Below are 15,701 nucleotides of genomic sequence, written 5' to 3' on the forward strand. Positions count from 1 at the left end.
TATCTTCCCTTCCATTTTCATTGCATTGTGGACTTAGCCTGAAGTTTGAAGCAATCCATAAATAGATGAGTCAGATAGAGTCCAGTATGCATTTAACTTGGTCTCATTTAACCTATGTGACAATGAAAGAAACATAGAATGCTCAGTGCTGCAAGTGAGAATGGGTGTGATTTGAGAGGGTATGTAGAGTTAAATTCTTTTGTTCTTACAATTGAAGAGAATACACTGTCAGTTTGGAACGGAATACATAACGAGGGCCTAAGAACCATCAGGCAATAGGCTCAGTGGAGAATGGGGACATCATCAGCATCTCTGTTATTTGTCAATTTGTTGGGCCAAAACTCTGTGCTAGACACTGAGGTTGATTACAGAGGGGTAAAGTAATCTACATATTGAAGTTGCTTAGAGTGCAGAGAGGGATTCAGACAAGAAAACAAGTAAAGTCCAGGGTAGAGAGAGGCACAAAGAAAGGCATGATCCATTTTACCTGGGAGTGAGTTGGGAGGGAGGGAAAGTAAATGAGGGTAGGAAGGAGTTCATGGAGGAAGTAACATAATTTGACTCTTGAAAGATATTTAAGAATTTGCTAAGCAGACAAGAGGAGGGAGAGCTTTCCAGGGAAAGGGGAATCATGAACAAAGATATGGAGACTTGAAAATGTCAGTCATGTGTTGTGATAACATAATTAAATTCCCAAATTATCCCTGTCCCTCCTCCGTAATAAAGTATAATTGAATAAATAATAATAACAAAAGAAAATTTAAGCGAACTTCCATTTTGGCTGCTTAGAAATTTCACAAATTTCTAATGATTAAAGGCTGTCTCAAGTCATTTATAAAACTCTCAAGAGGAATTCAGATACAGACATGTTCTTTACCACGAAGCATTACTGCCCTACATTGTGTCATTATAGTACACTACATCACTATGATAGTTTCTCTAATCATGAACATTTCTTAAGTCTTAATTAGATCAAAATTTAATCCCTTCATTTTGGTTGCTGCACATGGGATGGCAAGGAATGATCAACATAGCTGCTCAAAGAGTGGGGAAGCATATACTGATGTAAAAACTGGTGCGTTTCCTGGTCTACTTTCCAGTGGCCTTCCCAAGGGACCTTGGAAGTGAAGTAATTTGTGTTTCGCAGTGCTCTTTATTTATTTATCTGGATGAACTCTATTTTGTGTATTTTGAATGCTATATTCTCCCATTTGGACAGCAGAATACCGAGGCTATTATTCACATGAGAGAAAATGATCTGTGCATTTTCTTTGACTTTCATCATTCCGTTGGTCACACAGAGCAAGCCCATATTGACTGGGGATTTGTGAGCCTAACCTGAATCTGTTTGAAGGTGTATGGTCTATGTCTCCAAATCCCTAGGCCTCAAGATGAAAGTTCATTTTGCTTTTTCTCCCCTTCTTTGCTTTTCTAAATAAAACTTAAGAGTTTTTTCCCTTCCTGAATTGTCTTTACTCAGACTACTCAATACTTGAAATATTATTTAAGGCTGAGCAGGTATGGCAGCCAAAGTAGAAAATGACAAACTTCTCTTTGGCTTGTCTATCATCTGGATTGCCAATAACTACCTAAATGTTAATTGAAATGCACCACCACCTACCTCACCCCCTCAAAAAAGCCTGTTGAAATTCAAGGAAGATAAGGACCAAAAGTAGTGAAGGTAACTATGGAGAAGTAGAAACAGCTTCAAAAGACTGTCACCGTGATCAGAAAATGTGGTTGGCCTCGTGGGATTCTTGCCTTTTTTGGGAGCACAGCATGTACGTCTTTGAACCTCAGTTTTCTCAAATGAAAATATATGTGATTATCTCTCAACTATTTCTTGTCCCCATGAAGTAAAGTATATGAAAAAAACCAATGGACTTTGAAGCCATAGTGGGAACTGGATATATTTTGCTTTTCTTTTTTCAATAATCTCACCTTTAAGATCTCTAGAGGGGAAAGGGTAAATTCTTGTTTGAATTCTCATATCTCTCTTTCAGTAATTTTGTCCTCTAGTCTATTCTTAGGGTAATTAAATCTCTTTCTCATATATATTTGACCTTTATGATGTCCATTGGTCCTATTAGTGCCTAGTTTTCCAGATAGTGGTTACTAAATTGTTTTTCTTCCTAATTTATCCTGTGCTTTAAGCTTTAAAAAAGCAGAATTATTTCAATACCAAATGACCAGTCAGGAGCCAAACCACAGAAAAAGTTAATAATGATTATGAAAAGCAACATCCAAAGTTATTGGAAGTGGGTAGTAAATAAAAGAGTAAGCTTAGTAATAGTGGAGTTAATTTTCACTCAAGTATGAAAAATAATGAAGAGTGAGTTGAGTGTAAACTACTAGGCCATAGGCAAATGTTTTCTTTAATTGACTTGGGTGTGTCCTCTGTCCTTAGAACAATGCCTGTGACAAAGTAAACTCTTGATAAATATTTGTTGACTAATAATAAATGAACGACATTTGAAGCGAAAAATTATAAATGCAAAAAATATATTTTTATAGTTATAAACAATATTCGCATTATAAAATGTTTGCATGTACAGCAAGTATAAGTAAATGAATAAAATCATCATTGGTCTTGTAAGTATTTGAGTTTCATTTCAGTAGATGAAAGGATATATCCATATTATCAATGAGTAATAAACAAGTGGATCATAAATAAAGCCATTACTAGTATAAGATTATAAAATTTTACATGATTATTTTATTAATTATAATGATTATTGCTAATTATAATGATTGTATTTTCTTGAAAGTTGAGATTTTTGTGTTAAAAAATGTAATAAATGATGTGAGTGACATCAGCATTGTGGTGGAATGAACTTGCCCAGAACTCTCTCCTCTCCAACATACAATGAAAAAGGGCATCCGTACTCCAACAGAGGACATCCTAACACAGCACAAAAACATTTGAGAGACACACAGCCATATGATGGAGGGCAGAGAGGCTGGAGCCTCCCTTTAAGGAGCTGGAACAGGGTATGAGAGAACTCTGTTCCCTCCCCTAAAGACTGCAATCCATGACCATGTGAGGGTCCGTGAGGGAAGGAACTGGGGAGGGGATGCTCATTCATGGGAACATCAAGGACTCCCTAGGGCCCTTGCAACCTAGAGGGAAGCCCTCTAATGGGGCAAAAGTTTCAACGGGGGTGACCTTATCAAGCCAACACCACAGGAGAGCAGATAGCAAGAGCAGAGCAAGAAAGCCAGGAGAGCAGGCAGGAGATAGTGCCCCACCCCCCACCCGCCCCATGTCTGCTTCATTGCATGGGATCTCAGCTGCAGGCAGAGGGCTCAGAATACACAGCTCTCAACCCCCACTCAGTGGCAATAGGTGGTAACTGCAACCAAATAATATCAGAATGCATAAGACCCAACTCACCTCCTCTAGCAATATCAGACAATACATCAAATCTCCAGACCAGAGAGAAAATGACAAGTACCCAGAATTCAGTCCTGAGGACACAGAAATATGTAATCTAAATGACAATGAATTCAAAATAGCTATCATCAAAAAACTTGACGAGGTAAAAGAGAATGTGGAGAAACAATTCAATGAGTTCAGGAGCTACTTCACAAAAGAGATTGAAACTATAAAGAAGAATCAATCAGAAATATTAGAGATGAAAGACACAAAGGAAGAGATAAAACAAAATATGGATTCCCTGAATGCTTGAGTGGACATCATAGAGGAGCATATCAGCATAATTGAAGATAGACATGTTGAAATGCTCCAGACAGAGGAAGATAGAGAATTAAGACTAAAAATAAATGAAGAACCTCTCTGAGAAATATCCTACTCAATGAGGAAATGCAACATAAGAATTATAGGTATTCAAGAAGGAAAAGAGAAAGAGAATGGAGTAGAAAACATGTTCAAAGAAATAATAGCAGAGAACTTCTCAAACCTAGGGAAAGAGAGGGAAATATGTGTGGAAGAAGCTTCCAGATCTCCTAGACTTGCCAATGGAAAAAGACCTACTGCAAGGCATATGGAAGTAAAACTGGCAAAAATGAATGACAAAGAAGGAATACTAAGGGCCACAAGGCAGAAGAAAATAACCTACAAAGTATCCCCATCAGACTTTCTATGGATTTCTCTGCAGAAACCTTACAAGTTAGGATAGATTGGAACAATATAGTCAAATCTTTAAGAAACAAAAATCTTCAGCCAAGAATACTCTATCCAGCAAAAATATCCTTCAGATATGAGGGAGAAAAAACTTCCCCAGACAAACATAAGCTAAGGGACTTTTTAGCCATGAGACCCCCCCATACAAGAAATCCTCAAGAAAGCCCTCATAACTCAGAAAAAAAAAGATGGAGAAAGGGGTTACATAGCACAGAGTAAGGAGTTAAACAGATAGACAGAATCAAAGCAGGATGGCAAATAGTCAAGTACAGCATTAAAGACAAAGGGAAAGAAAACAACAAAAACAAAGATAATCTTGTCATTTGAACCACAAACTCATAACACAAGATGGAAGAAGGTGTGAGAAAAACATCTTAGGAGGAGAAGAGGAAAGGGACTGAGTAGGTTTAGTCTAAGAAAATTATAGGTAATTAGAATGGGGACTATCTTATCCACGAGATCTTGAATACAAACCTCAGGGTAATCACTAAACAAAGAACCAGAACAGAGACACAAATAACAAATAAAGAGAAAATAAAGAAGCACAACATAAAAAACTGCATAACTCGATTGGTAGACAAAAATACACAGGACTAGAAACAAAGGAAATGCAGGAGAACCAGAAAACGAGTGATAAAATGGAAGCATTAAGCCCTCATATATTAATAATCACCCTAAACACAAATGGGTTGAATTATCCAATAAAAAGATACAGAGTGGTGAGATGGATTAAAGAAAAAGACCCAACAATATGTTGCCTCCAGGAAACACATCTCAGCTCCAATGACAAACACAGGCTCAGAGTGAAGGGGTGGAAGACAATACTCCAAGCTAACGGCAAACAAAAGAAACCAGATGTCACAATACTTATATTAGACAAAGTAGACTTCAAGATAAGACAGGTAAAGAGAGACAAAGAGGGGCAATATATAATGATCAAAGGGACACGCCATGAAGAAGAAATAACAATTATAAATATCTGTGCACCCAACACAGGAGCACCAAAATTTATAAAGCAATTATCAACAAACCTAAAAGAAGATACTAATTACAACACAATAATATTAGGGGACCCCAACACTTCACTCACATCAATGGATAGATAATCCAGACAGAAAATCAACAAGGAAACAGTGGAATTAACTGAAAAGCTAAACCAGTTGGACTTAAAAGACATATATAGAATACGCCATCCAAAAACAGCAGAATACACATTCTTCTCAAGTGCACGTGGAATATTCTCAAGGATAGACCATATCTTGGGAAACAAGGCAAGCCTCTATAAATTTAAGAAAATTGAAATAATAACAAGCATCTTTTCCAATCATAGTTCTATAAAGCTAGAAATTAATTACAAGAAAAAAGCTGAGAAAGGGACAAAGATGTGGAGACTAAACAACATGCTATTGAACAAGCAATAGATCATTGAAGAAATTAAAGGAGAAATCAAAAAATATTTGGAGACAAATGAAAATGATAACATACCACAGCAACTTATATCAGATGCAGCAAAAGCTTTATTAAGAGGGAAATTCATCGTAATACAGGCATACCTGAACAAACAAGAAAAATCACAAATAAGCAATCTCAAATTACACCTAACTGAATTAGAAAAAGAAGAACAAACAAAGCCCAAAGTCAGCAGGAGAGAAATAATAAAAATAAGAGCAGAAATAAATGCTATTGAAACAAAAAAGACAGTAGAAAGGATCAATGAAATAAAGAGCTGGTTCTTTGAGAAGATAAATAAAATTTACAAACCTCTAGCCAGACTTACAATGAAAAAGAAGAGAGAAACCTCAGATAAACAAAATTAGAAATCAAAGAGGAGAAATAACAACAGACACCACAGAAATACAATGGATTATACAAGACTACTACAAAAAACTATATGCCAACAAAGTGGATAATCTAGAGGAAATATCTAGAAGGATAAATTCTTAGACTCTTACAACCTCTCAAGGCTGAATCAAGAAGAAACAGGCAATCTGAATAGACTAATCACAAGGAAAGAGATTGAGACAGTAATCAAAAGCATCCCAAAGAATAAAAGCCCAGGACCAGTTGACTTCCCTGGGGAATTCTACCAAACTTTCAGAGAGGATTTAATACCTATCCTTCTCAAGCTATCCCAAAAAATTAGGGAAGATGGAACACTTCCTAACACATTTGATGAGGCAAACATCACTCTGATATCAAAGCCTGACCAGGACAACACAAAAAGGGAAAACTACAGGCCAATATCGTGGATGAACATAGATGCAAAAATCCTCAACAAAATTTTGGCAACTTGAATTCAGCAATACATCAAAAAGATCATACATTATGATCAAGTGAGATTTATACCAGGGATACAGGGATGGTTCAACCTCTGCAAATCAATGTGGTACACCACATCAATAAATTGAGGAATAAAAACCACATGATTATCTCAATAGATGCAGAGAAAGCATTTGACAAGATCCAATAGCCATTTATGATAAAAACTCTTAACAAAATAGGGATAGAAGGAAATTACCTCAACATAATAAAGGCCATATATGACAAACCCACAGCCAACATCATACTCAATTGGCAAAAACTGAACACCATCCCCCTGAGAACAGGAACAAGACAAGTATGCCCACTATCACCACTCTTATTCAGCTTAGTACTGGAGGTTTTGGCCAGAACAATTAGGCAAGAGAAAGGAATAAAAGGAATCCAAATAGGGAGTGAAGAAGTGAAACTCTTGCTATTTGCAGACAACATGATCTTTTATATACAAAACCCCGAAGAATGCATTGGAAAATTAATAGAAATACTTAAGAACTACAGTAAAGCTGCAAGGTACAAAATCAACTTACAAAAATCAGTTGCTTTTCTATACTCCAATAATGAGCTTACAGAAAGAGAACTCAAGAATACAATTCCATTTACAATTGCAACTAAAATAATAAAGTACCTAGGAATAAATCTAACCAAGGAGGTGAAGGACTTATACAATGAAAACTATAAGACATTACTGAAAGAAATTGATAATGACATAAAGAGATGGAAAGAAATTCCGTGCAGATGGATTGGAAGAATGAACATAGTTAAAAGGTCCATACTACCCAAAGCATCTACAGATTCAGTGCAATCCCAATCAGAATCCCAGTGACATTCTTCACAGAAATAGAACAAAGAATCCTAAAATTCATATGAGGCAACCCAAGACCCTGAATTGCTAAGGCAATCCTGAGAAAAAAGAACAAAGCTGGAGGCATCACAATCCCTGACTTCAAAATGTACTACAAAGCCATAGTAATCAAAACAGCATGGTACTGGTACAAAAACAGGCACACAGATCAGTGGAACAGAACTGAAAGCCCAGAAATAAAACTGCACATCTATGGACAGTTAATCTTCAACATAGGTGCCAAGAACATACAATAGAGAAAAGACACTCTCTTCAATAAATGGTGTTGGGAAAACTGGACAGCCACGTGCAAAAGAATGAAAGTAGATCACTATCTCATGCCATACACAAAAATAAACTCAAAACGGATCAAAGACTTGAAGATAAGTCCTGAAACGATAAAACTCCTGCAAGATAATATAGGTAGTACACTCTTCAACATTGCACTAAAAAGGATCTTTTCAAATACCATGTTTTCTCAGAGCAAGGGAAACAAAAGGACAAATAAACAAGTGGGAGTTCATCAGACTACAGAGCTTCTGCAAGGCAAAAGAAACTAGAATCAAAACAAAGAGACAACCCACCAACTGGGTGAAAATATTTGCAAATCATGTATCTGACAAGGGGTTAATCTCCATAATATATAAGGAACACACACAACTGAACAATCAAAAAAACAAACAACCTGATCAAAAAATGGGCAGAGGATATGAACAAACATTTTTCCAAAGAAGATATACAGATGGCCAATAAACACGTAAAAAGATGTTCAACATCACTAATCACCAGGGAATTGCAAATCAAAACTACACTAAGTGTGGCCAGCTCTGTGGCCAAGTGGTTAAGTTCACACATCCGCTTTGGCGGCCCAGGGTTCGGATCCCGGGAGCGGACATGGCACTGCTCATCAGGCCACGATGAGGCAGCGTCCCACATCCCACAACTAGAAGGACCTGCAACTATGTACAGCGGGGGTTTGGGGAGATAAAGCAGAAAAAAAAAAAAAAAAAAAAGACTGGCAATAGTTGTTAGCCCAGGTGCCAATCTTAAAAAAAAAAAAAAAAACTACACTAAGATACCAACTTACACCTGTTAAAATGGCTATAATCACTAAGACTAAAAATAACAAATGTTTAAGAGAGTGTGGAGAAAAGGGGATCCTCATACACTGCTGGTGGGAATGTAAACTGGTGCAGCCACTATGGAAAATACTATGGAGATTCCTCAAAAAAGTAAAAATAGAACTACCATACGAAACAGCTATCCCACTACTCATATCTACTCAAACAATTTGAAATCAATAATACAAAGTAACATATAGTCCCCAATGTTCATTGCACCACTATTCACAATAGCCAAGACATGGAAACAATTCAAGAACCCATTGACTGATGATTGGATAAAGAAGATGTGGTATATATACACAATGGAATACTACGCAGCCAGAAAAAACACAAATTCATCCAATTTGCAACAACATGGAAGGACCTGGAGGGAATTATGCTGAGCAAAATAAGCCGAACTGAGAAAGACAAACACCAGATGATTTCACTCATGTGTGTAATATGAACAAGCTCATAGACAAAGAAAACAGTTCAGGGGTTACCAGGGGAAAGGGGGTGGGGGGTGGGCACAGCGGGTGAAGGGGAGCACTTATGTGGTGACAGTCAAGAAATAATGTACAACTGAAATCTCACATTGATGTAAACTATTATGAGCTCAATAAAAACATAAAAAATTAAAAACTCCAAAAATTTAGTTGCAATACAACATATACTATATGAGTCCATTCACATCTTTTAAATGCAATTAAAATATTTAAAAACTTCTGGAAGAACACAATCCAAAGAGTTAATCATAGTTTCCAGTAGGGAGAGGAGGGGGACTGGGAAGTGCATAGAATGAAATGATTGTTCACTTTATATTCTCTGGTGAAAGATTAATTCTTATACTCTTGCAATTACAGTTCCATATAAAAGATAGGCTTATAAATAAAAACCAAGGGCTGGTTATTTGAAAAGAGTCATTAAATAGACAATTCTCTTGTAAGTCTGATGAAAGGGAAGAAAAGAAACGAGAGTGAAAATTATTAGCAAAAATAATGAACGTAATCACAGGAACATAATGTATTTTAAAAATTTGTGACAGAACACTTTGTGTCATGCATATAAATAATTTTTAAAATCATAATAAAATGTAAGATGGCCATGAAAAATACACATTATAAAATTTGACTCAAGAAGAGGTAGAAAAACTAAATAGACCAATAACCGTTAGGAAATGAAAAAACAAAAGCAGTCAAAGGCTTGACACATGAAAGGAAACTAGGTTCAAATCAGTTCATTAGCAAGTTTTGTCAACCTATTTATTCATGGTAACTTCTAACTTATTTGAGTTATTAATCTGCACAGGAGACATGAATCTACTTTACAATGGAACTTTCCCATTCATTCTATGAACTTGGCAAGATCATTATTCTTAAAAAGCAAATCAATCACATAGAGAGAAATGAAAACCATAGACAAATTTTATTCAAGAATATAGAGGCAAAGATGCAAAAATATTATTGAGTTACATAGTTAAATTTTGTCAGGATTAAGTAGATTTGCTCAAGATGATATGAATTAGGCAAATTGTTGATATAACTCTCTACTTCAAATGTAAAAGGAGAAAATATAGTCACGTGTAAGAAGTCATTTGATAAAATTCAACACTGATTTATAATATAAAAATCCTTGACAAACCGCGAATAAGAAAACCTGCCTCACCTGGTAAGAACATCTATAGTAATACTGTAGGAATTCCTACTTAACAATAAAACTTGACTCTCACGTCTGCTACTGTTTACTCAGTATCGCACTGGAGGACCTGATTAAAGCATGGGTAGGAAAGATAAATATGAAGAAATATAAATAATGGAAGGGACTTGTGAACTCGCTATGAATTGCAAACAGTGTGATTTTCTACACCTAAAATTCAAAAGAACTATTAGAACTAATAATCTAGTTTACTAATTTGGTAGAATATAAATTACTATACACAAATCAATAGTCTTCCTTTAACACAGTAACATCCAATTCAAAAATGTAAATGAAAGATGGTTATAGGCATAGTAACAGCAAAAGCTGTCAATTGCCTAGGAATCAACCTAATAAGAAATAGAAGGTTTTAAATTACCTATAAATCTTTGCTTTAAGAGATACAAGAACAATAAATAAAAGGAGAAACATACTGTGTTCCTGGATGAGAATACAGAGTATATTAAATGTCTTCCTGAATTATCCTACAAATCTTAATATAATCCCAATTAAAATAAAATAGATTTCTCATAAAGTTTGATAAGCTGATTTTAACATTACCTGAAAATTAATATATCATAAATGCAAAGGAAATTTTGAAATAAAAAGAAAAGGAATTTGCCTTACTAGTGTTTTAAATGTACCAAAAATTAGGTTAATTAAAATGGAATATATATATACAAACATATGTGTGGGTTTGTGTATAGTTTCCTTTTATATATGTGTACATATATATATGTATAATATCGTGTATGTAAGGATGGATAATAACCAATTATGTAAGATGAAGTTGGCATTTCGAATTTGTGGGGAGAAGATGACCTGTTTGATAAATTGCTTCTAGATATTTGCTGTCGTTTGGAAAACCATAAATATGTATTCTTACCTCACACCAATAACTAGTATCAGATAGATTGAAGAGCTGTATATGAAAATAAACAAGCAAAGAGTTTCCTTGGAATTGTAAAAAGAAAATGCACAATATTATTTTTAAAATTTTGGGATGGAAAAAGTCTTCCTGTGCAGGACATAGTCCAGAATCTCTAAAGGAAAATACTGACATGTTATTATGAAAGCTTTTATACAAACAAAAGACGTGATAATGAAACTTAACAGACGAGTGAAAAACTGGACAAAAATATTTTCTGTATATTTAACAAAGCAAGGATTAATATCTGGAATAAAAAGCTTAAACAAAGTGATATGTTAAAGAAAAACTAAAATAAAAATGGTCAAAAGATATGTACAGGCAATTCCAGGAAGAAAGAACAAACACAACCTTGAAAAATAGTCAATTTCTGTGGTAAATACAAAAAAAATCCAAGTTAAATAACAATGAAATATTCATGGGATATCACGTTTTATGCATCTGGTCCCTAAGAAAAAACATTAAAAATATTGTATTGACAAAGACGAGAAAAATGTGACATTACCAACTGTTAAAAATAGTTTCAATGAGTGAATCCTATTTGGAAGTTCAATTTGTCATTATGTACCATGATTTAAAATATATATCTTTAAAAAATATTGTCACATAAATTTTTGGTTTTTACTGCAGCATCATTTATAATAGCAAATATTGGAAATCATCCACATGTCCTTCAACAGAAGTTGTTTAAATTAATTATAATATATCCTCATTAGGGAACACCCTGCAGGGACTGAGAAAAATAAAGTAGACCTCTGTGTACTGAAATAGAAAGCTCACCAAACGCATTGATCTGTACAAATTATTCTGTTTTAAATCCTACTACTAGTTAACTTTTGTTTTCAACAGTATTTTAATTAAGCTTATTGGGCTCTGATGAGCTACAATGATGTTGAGATAACATCAGTTGGCATTCATATGTTGGTTGAGGAATTAACTATCATCTTCTTTCATTCTTCATCCGTATAAGTCTTCCATCCTTACTAGAATTTTGTTGATGCAGTCTAAGATTTGAGATGCAGTTAATTAATATTATGTACCAATACTTTTAAACCATATTTCTAGTAATTATTTATAATTAACTCTTCTCAGTAGATTTCAATATCCACCAGACCTATTTCTTGTGTTTTAGCCATGATTTTTCCATTCTTTAATGTTTTTTAATTCAACATCCAGTTAGCCAACTTTATTTTCATTTAATATTTCGTGAACTGATTCTTGGAGACATAGTGACTGAGTATTTGCATATCTGTGGTATTTTGTTCTGCTGCTTTTTCACAGTATGAATTTTCAGTGTACAAACTTTTTTTTTCTTAAAAAGCTCTGTAGATGTTCTTTTCCTTGTTTTGTGTTTAGGAAGAGAAGTCTGGAACTAACTTAATTTTTGTTAATTTTTTGTCTTTTGGATTTTCTCTTCATTTGATTTTTAAGTCACCAGAATATTTATATCTTGATCACTTTTCATTAATTTATTAATATTTCATATTTATGAAATGGAGTTTTACTCAGCAATTTAAAAAAATGAACTATTGTGATATTTACCAGCAAAGATGGATCGCATAGGCCTAATGTCAAGTTAAAGAAGTCAAATAGGATTCCATTTAAATGAAATTCAAAACAGGCCATACTGATCAATGTTGATGATATTTGATTGAGGGCACCTTCGAGGGAGATGCAAATATTATATATATATTGATCCAGATGGTATTTACATGGGTGTACACAGGTGTAAAAAATTATCAACCTGTATACTTAAGATTTAGGAAATTTATTGCATATTCTACATCTGCTTTTCCAGATGCCATATTTTTACTGAGTGAATTAATAGAGTTAATAGGATCTGGGTCATGACTATGGTAAATAGGTTTTCATCTCTTTTCTTTTTTGGGTGGTACTCTTTTTTTTTGGTCCCTTACAAAAGAGGTGCAGCACTTGGAAGCCCTCTTAGATTTTGGACACAAGGCAGAGCAAAGTTAGGTGTGATTTGCCCACCAATTTACTGGGAGACCTAGAAGACTGCCAGTTTTTTCAGGGGAGCTCATATCAGGTAATGACCCTCCAGCAGATTCCAGCTGCAGCAAAGCCGCTCATCCACTGTTGCTCTTATGAACTTGCATATCCCATATTGCTCAGTGTTAGTGGCAGACTAGGAAGCTGTATGTACCCTGTGGCAAGCCTTTGAAGGTCCAATCACTGCAAAGTCTTTAGGGTTTTGAAGAAAATTTACAGCCCCTTGGGTAAGCAATTATTCTCCGTTTCAAAGTAGTTTTTGGATACTTATTGGGCCTTAGTAGATTCTAGATTGGATTCAGACAAATTATGTACCTTAAACCAATCTGGCCTGTTTTTGTATAGCCCATGAGCTAGAAATGGTTTTTACATTTTTAAAGGATTGGAAAAAATAAGCAGCAGAATAATATTTGATGACACGTTAAAATTACGTGAAATTCAAATCTCAGTGTTTATAAAGTTTTATTAGAACACAGTCATTTGTTCACCTATTGTCTACGGCTGCTTTCACACTACTGCAGCAAAGCTGAGTTGAAGTTACAGACTTTATGACCCACAAAACCTAAAATATATACTATGTTGCTCTTACAGAAGTTTGCCAACCTCTTGACGAGATGCTTCGTTATAGGTCACCGGGTAACTGTGCTAACTAGGCTTGCTGTCATGTCTTGAGTGTTATCTGATTCACTTTGGCATGAAATTGAGAGTTCCTAGCAGCACTCTGTTGTCAATTGGAAGTATGTTTACAGAATTGGGATTATGCAGGTTCTGATTTTTCAGGTAAATTGCATGAGCTGTTGCACATTTCCAGCGTCCTATTTATCTGCAGTGTCACTCTTATTACTCTCATCTAAGGTCACCTGGAAAGTTAACCATAAATCGCTAATTCAGGAGGAAAATTAATCAAGTCTAGTTTATACATAGCTCTGCATAAAAGATTGGTATAACCGGAAGCGGACAATGGGAGTGTTACAGCCTCCCTCAGAGAAGACATAAGAGAAGAGTGGGGAGGGAACTTTTCCTCCCATTGGAAATATATCTCAATATTCATTTTTCTTGAAGAAGAGATTGCTTGAAGTAATAACCTACAGCCATTCATTGGCAATGTCTAATCATCTGACCAGAAGGTGTATGGGTAAATCTCTCAGAATAGCCCTGAAAAGGAAGAATACTTCTGTCCTATATGAATGCTGACCAAAAATGAAATAAAACAAATGAATGTCAAAACATAAAAACCATTCTGGAAAGGGAATTCACTATCCAAATAGAATAGATACGGATGAGCCCTATTTTCCAGCCACTCAAGTGGTTCCCCAATGGGTTCAACTAAGTAGCAATAGTTTCAGGGATGGAGGCTGTTTATGTGTCCACAATTTCCCTCATAATAACTGTCCTATCTTCTTCCACTGCTGAGTGCCTAATCTTTCATTAGCAGCAACCAATTCTGAGCCCCAGGTGATCTGTTATATTCTTGCAGAACCAATCAGTTGCCTGGTAGCAGACTGATTACATTTGACCACAATCTTGGAAGAGGTAGTTCTCACTGGAATAAATACGTAACTGTCTTTCAATTTGCATTCTCTATTTCTCATGTTTCTAACAGTACTGTAATTCAAGGACCTACTGGATGCCTTTTATACCATTGCGGTCTTCCACACATAGTAAATTATACAATATTTTTTTTTCAACAAATTCACTTTATAGGAAAAAAAGGATATTGAGTGAATTCATTATATAACCCATTATCCTGAAGGAGCTGGCACTGTAAAACGGTGGAATGGTATCTTAAAGATTAGTTATGGTGCTAGCTGGAAAAACACTTCTTTCCTTTGAGATACAGGGTATGTTCTGAACAGATCATCAATATGTCTTGATGATTCCCCCGTAGCTATAAATCATCGAAGAGGTACCTCAGAGGCAGAATTGGGAATGGCATCTCTTGTAATTCCTTCTTATTAACTACTTACATACTTTTTGCTCTCCATCCTTGCTACCCTTGCCTCTACTGGTTTACAGATTTCAGCACTAAAGGAAGAATGCATCTAGCAGGGACTCCAATAACAGTTACACTGGTCCTGACAGATCATGTAAGGCTCCTCCTATCACTTAGAAAACAAGCTAAAACAGAGATTATGGTATTGGCTTACCAGGGAAGAGAGGGCTGTTGTTAACTAATGGAGATGACAAAGCGTGTGAATGGCATGCAGAGAACACCTGTTCCCCTGGAACAAAGAACACCTCCTAGTACTACTGGTGTTGAAAGTTAGGGGTAAACAACTCAGCACTATGTTGTCAGGACCTCAAGTATTCAGACCCATTGGGCATAAAGGATTTGAGTCACTTGCTGCACGTTGCCTCTGAAGAACCAAAGTACTGGCTGAACTTGAAGAACGTAAGGGGAACGCATATGAAGAGAAAAGTCACAAACATGGATTACAATGTGTATAGCAAACAGTTGCACATTTAAACACTGTAGCATTTACCTACATTTCCTTCCTTTATAATTATGTGGCTATATAATTTAACTAATGTCTTTTCCTTCAACTGCCCCCAACTACTTGATAAAGGGTGTAAGTGTGATTGTTACAGAATATGTAAAATCACAAAGAACTACCTATAGGAGAAATAAATATTCCCAGGATGTATTGAACTTGTAGCTAG

This window comes from Equus caballus, chromosome 15, assembly GCF_041296265.1.
Source record: "Equus caballus isolate H_3958 breed thoroughbred chromosome 15, TB-T2T, whole genome shotgun sequence".
NCBI lineage: Eukaryota > Metazoa > Chordata > Mammalia > Perissodactyla > Equidae > Equus > Equus caballus.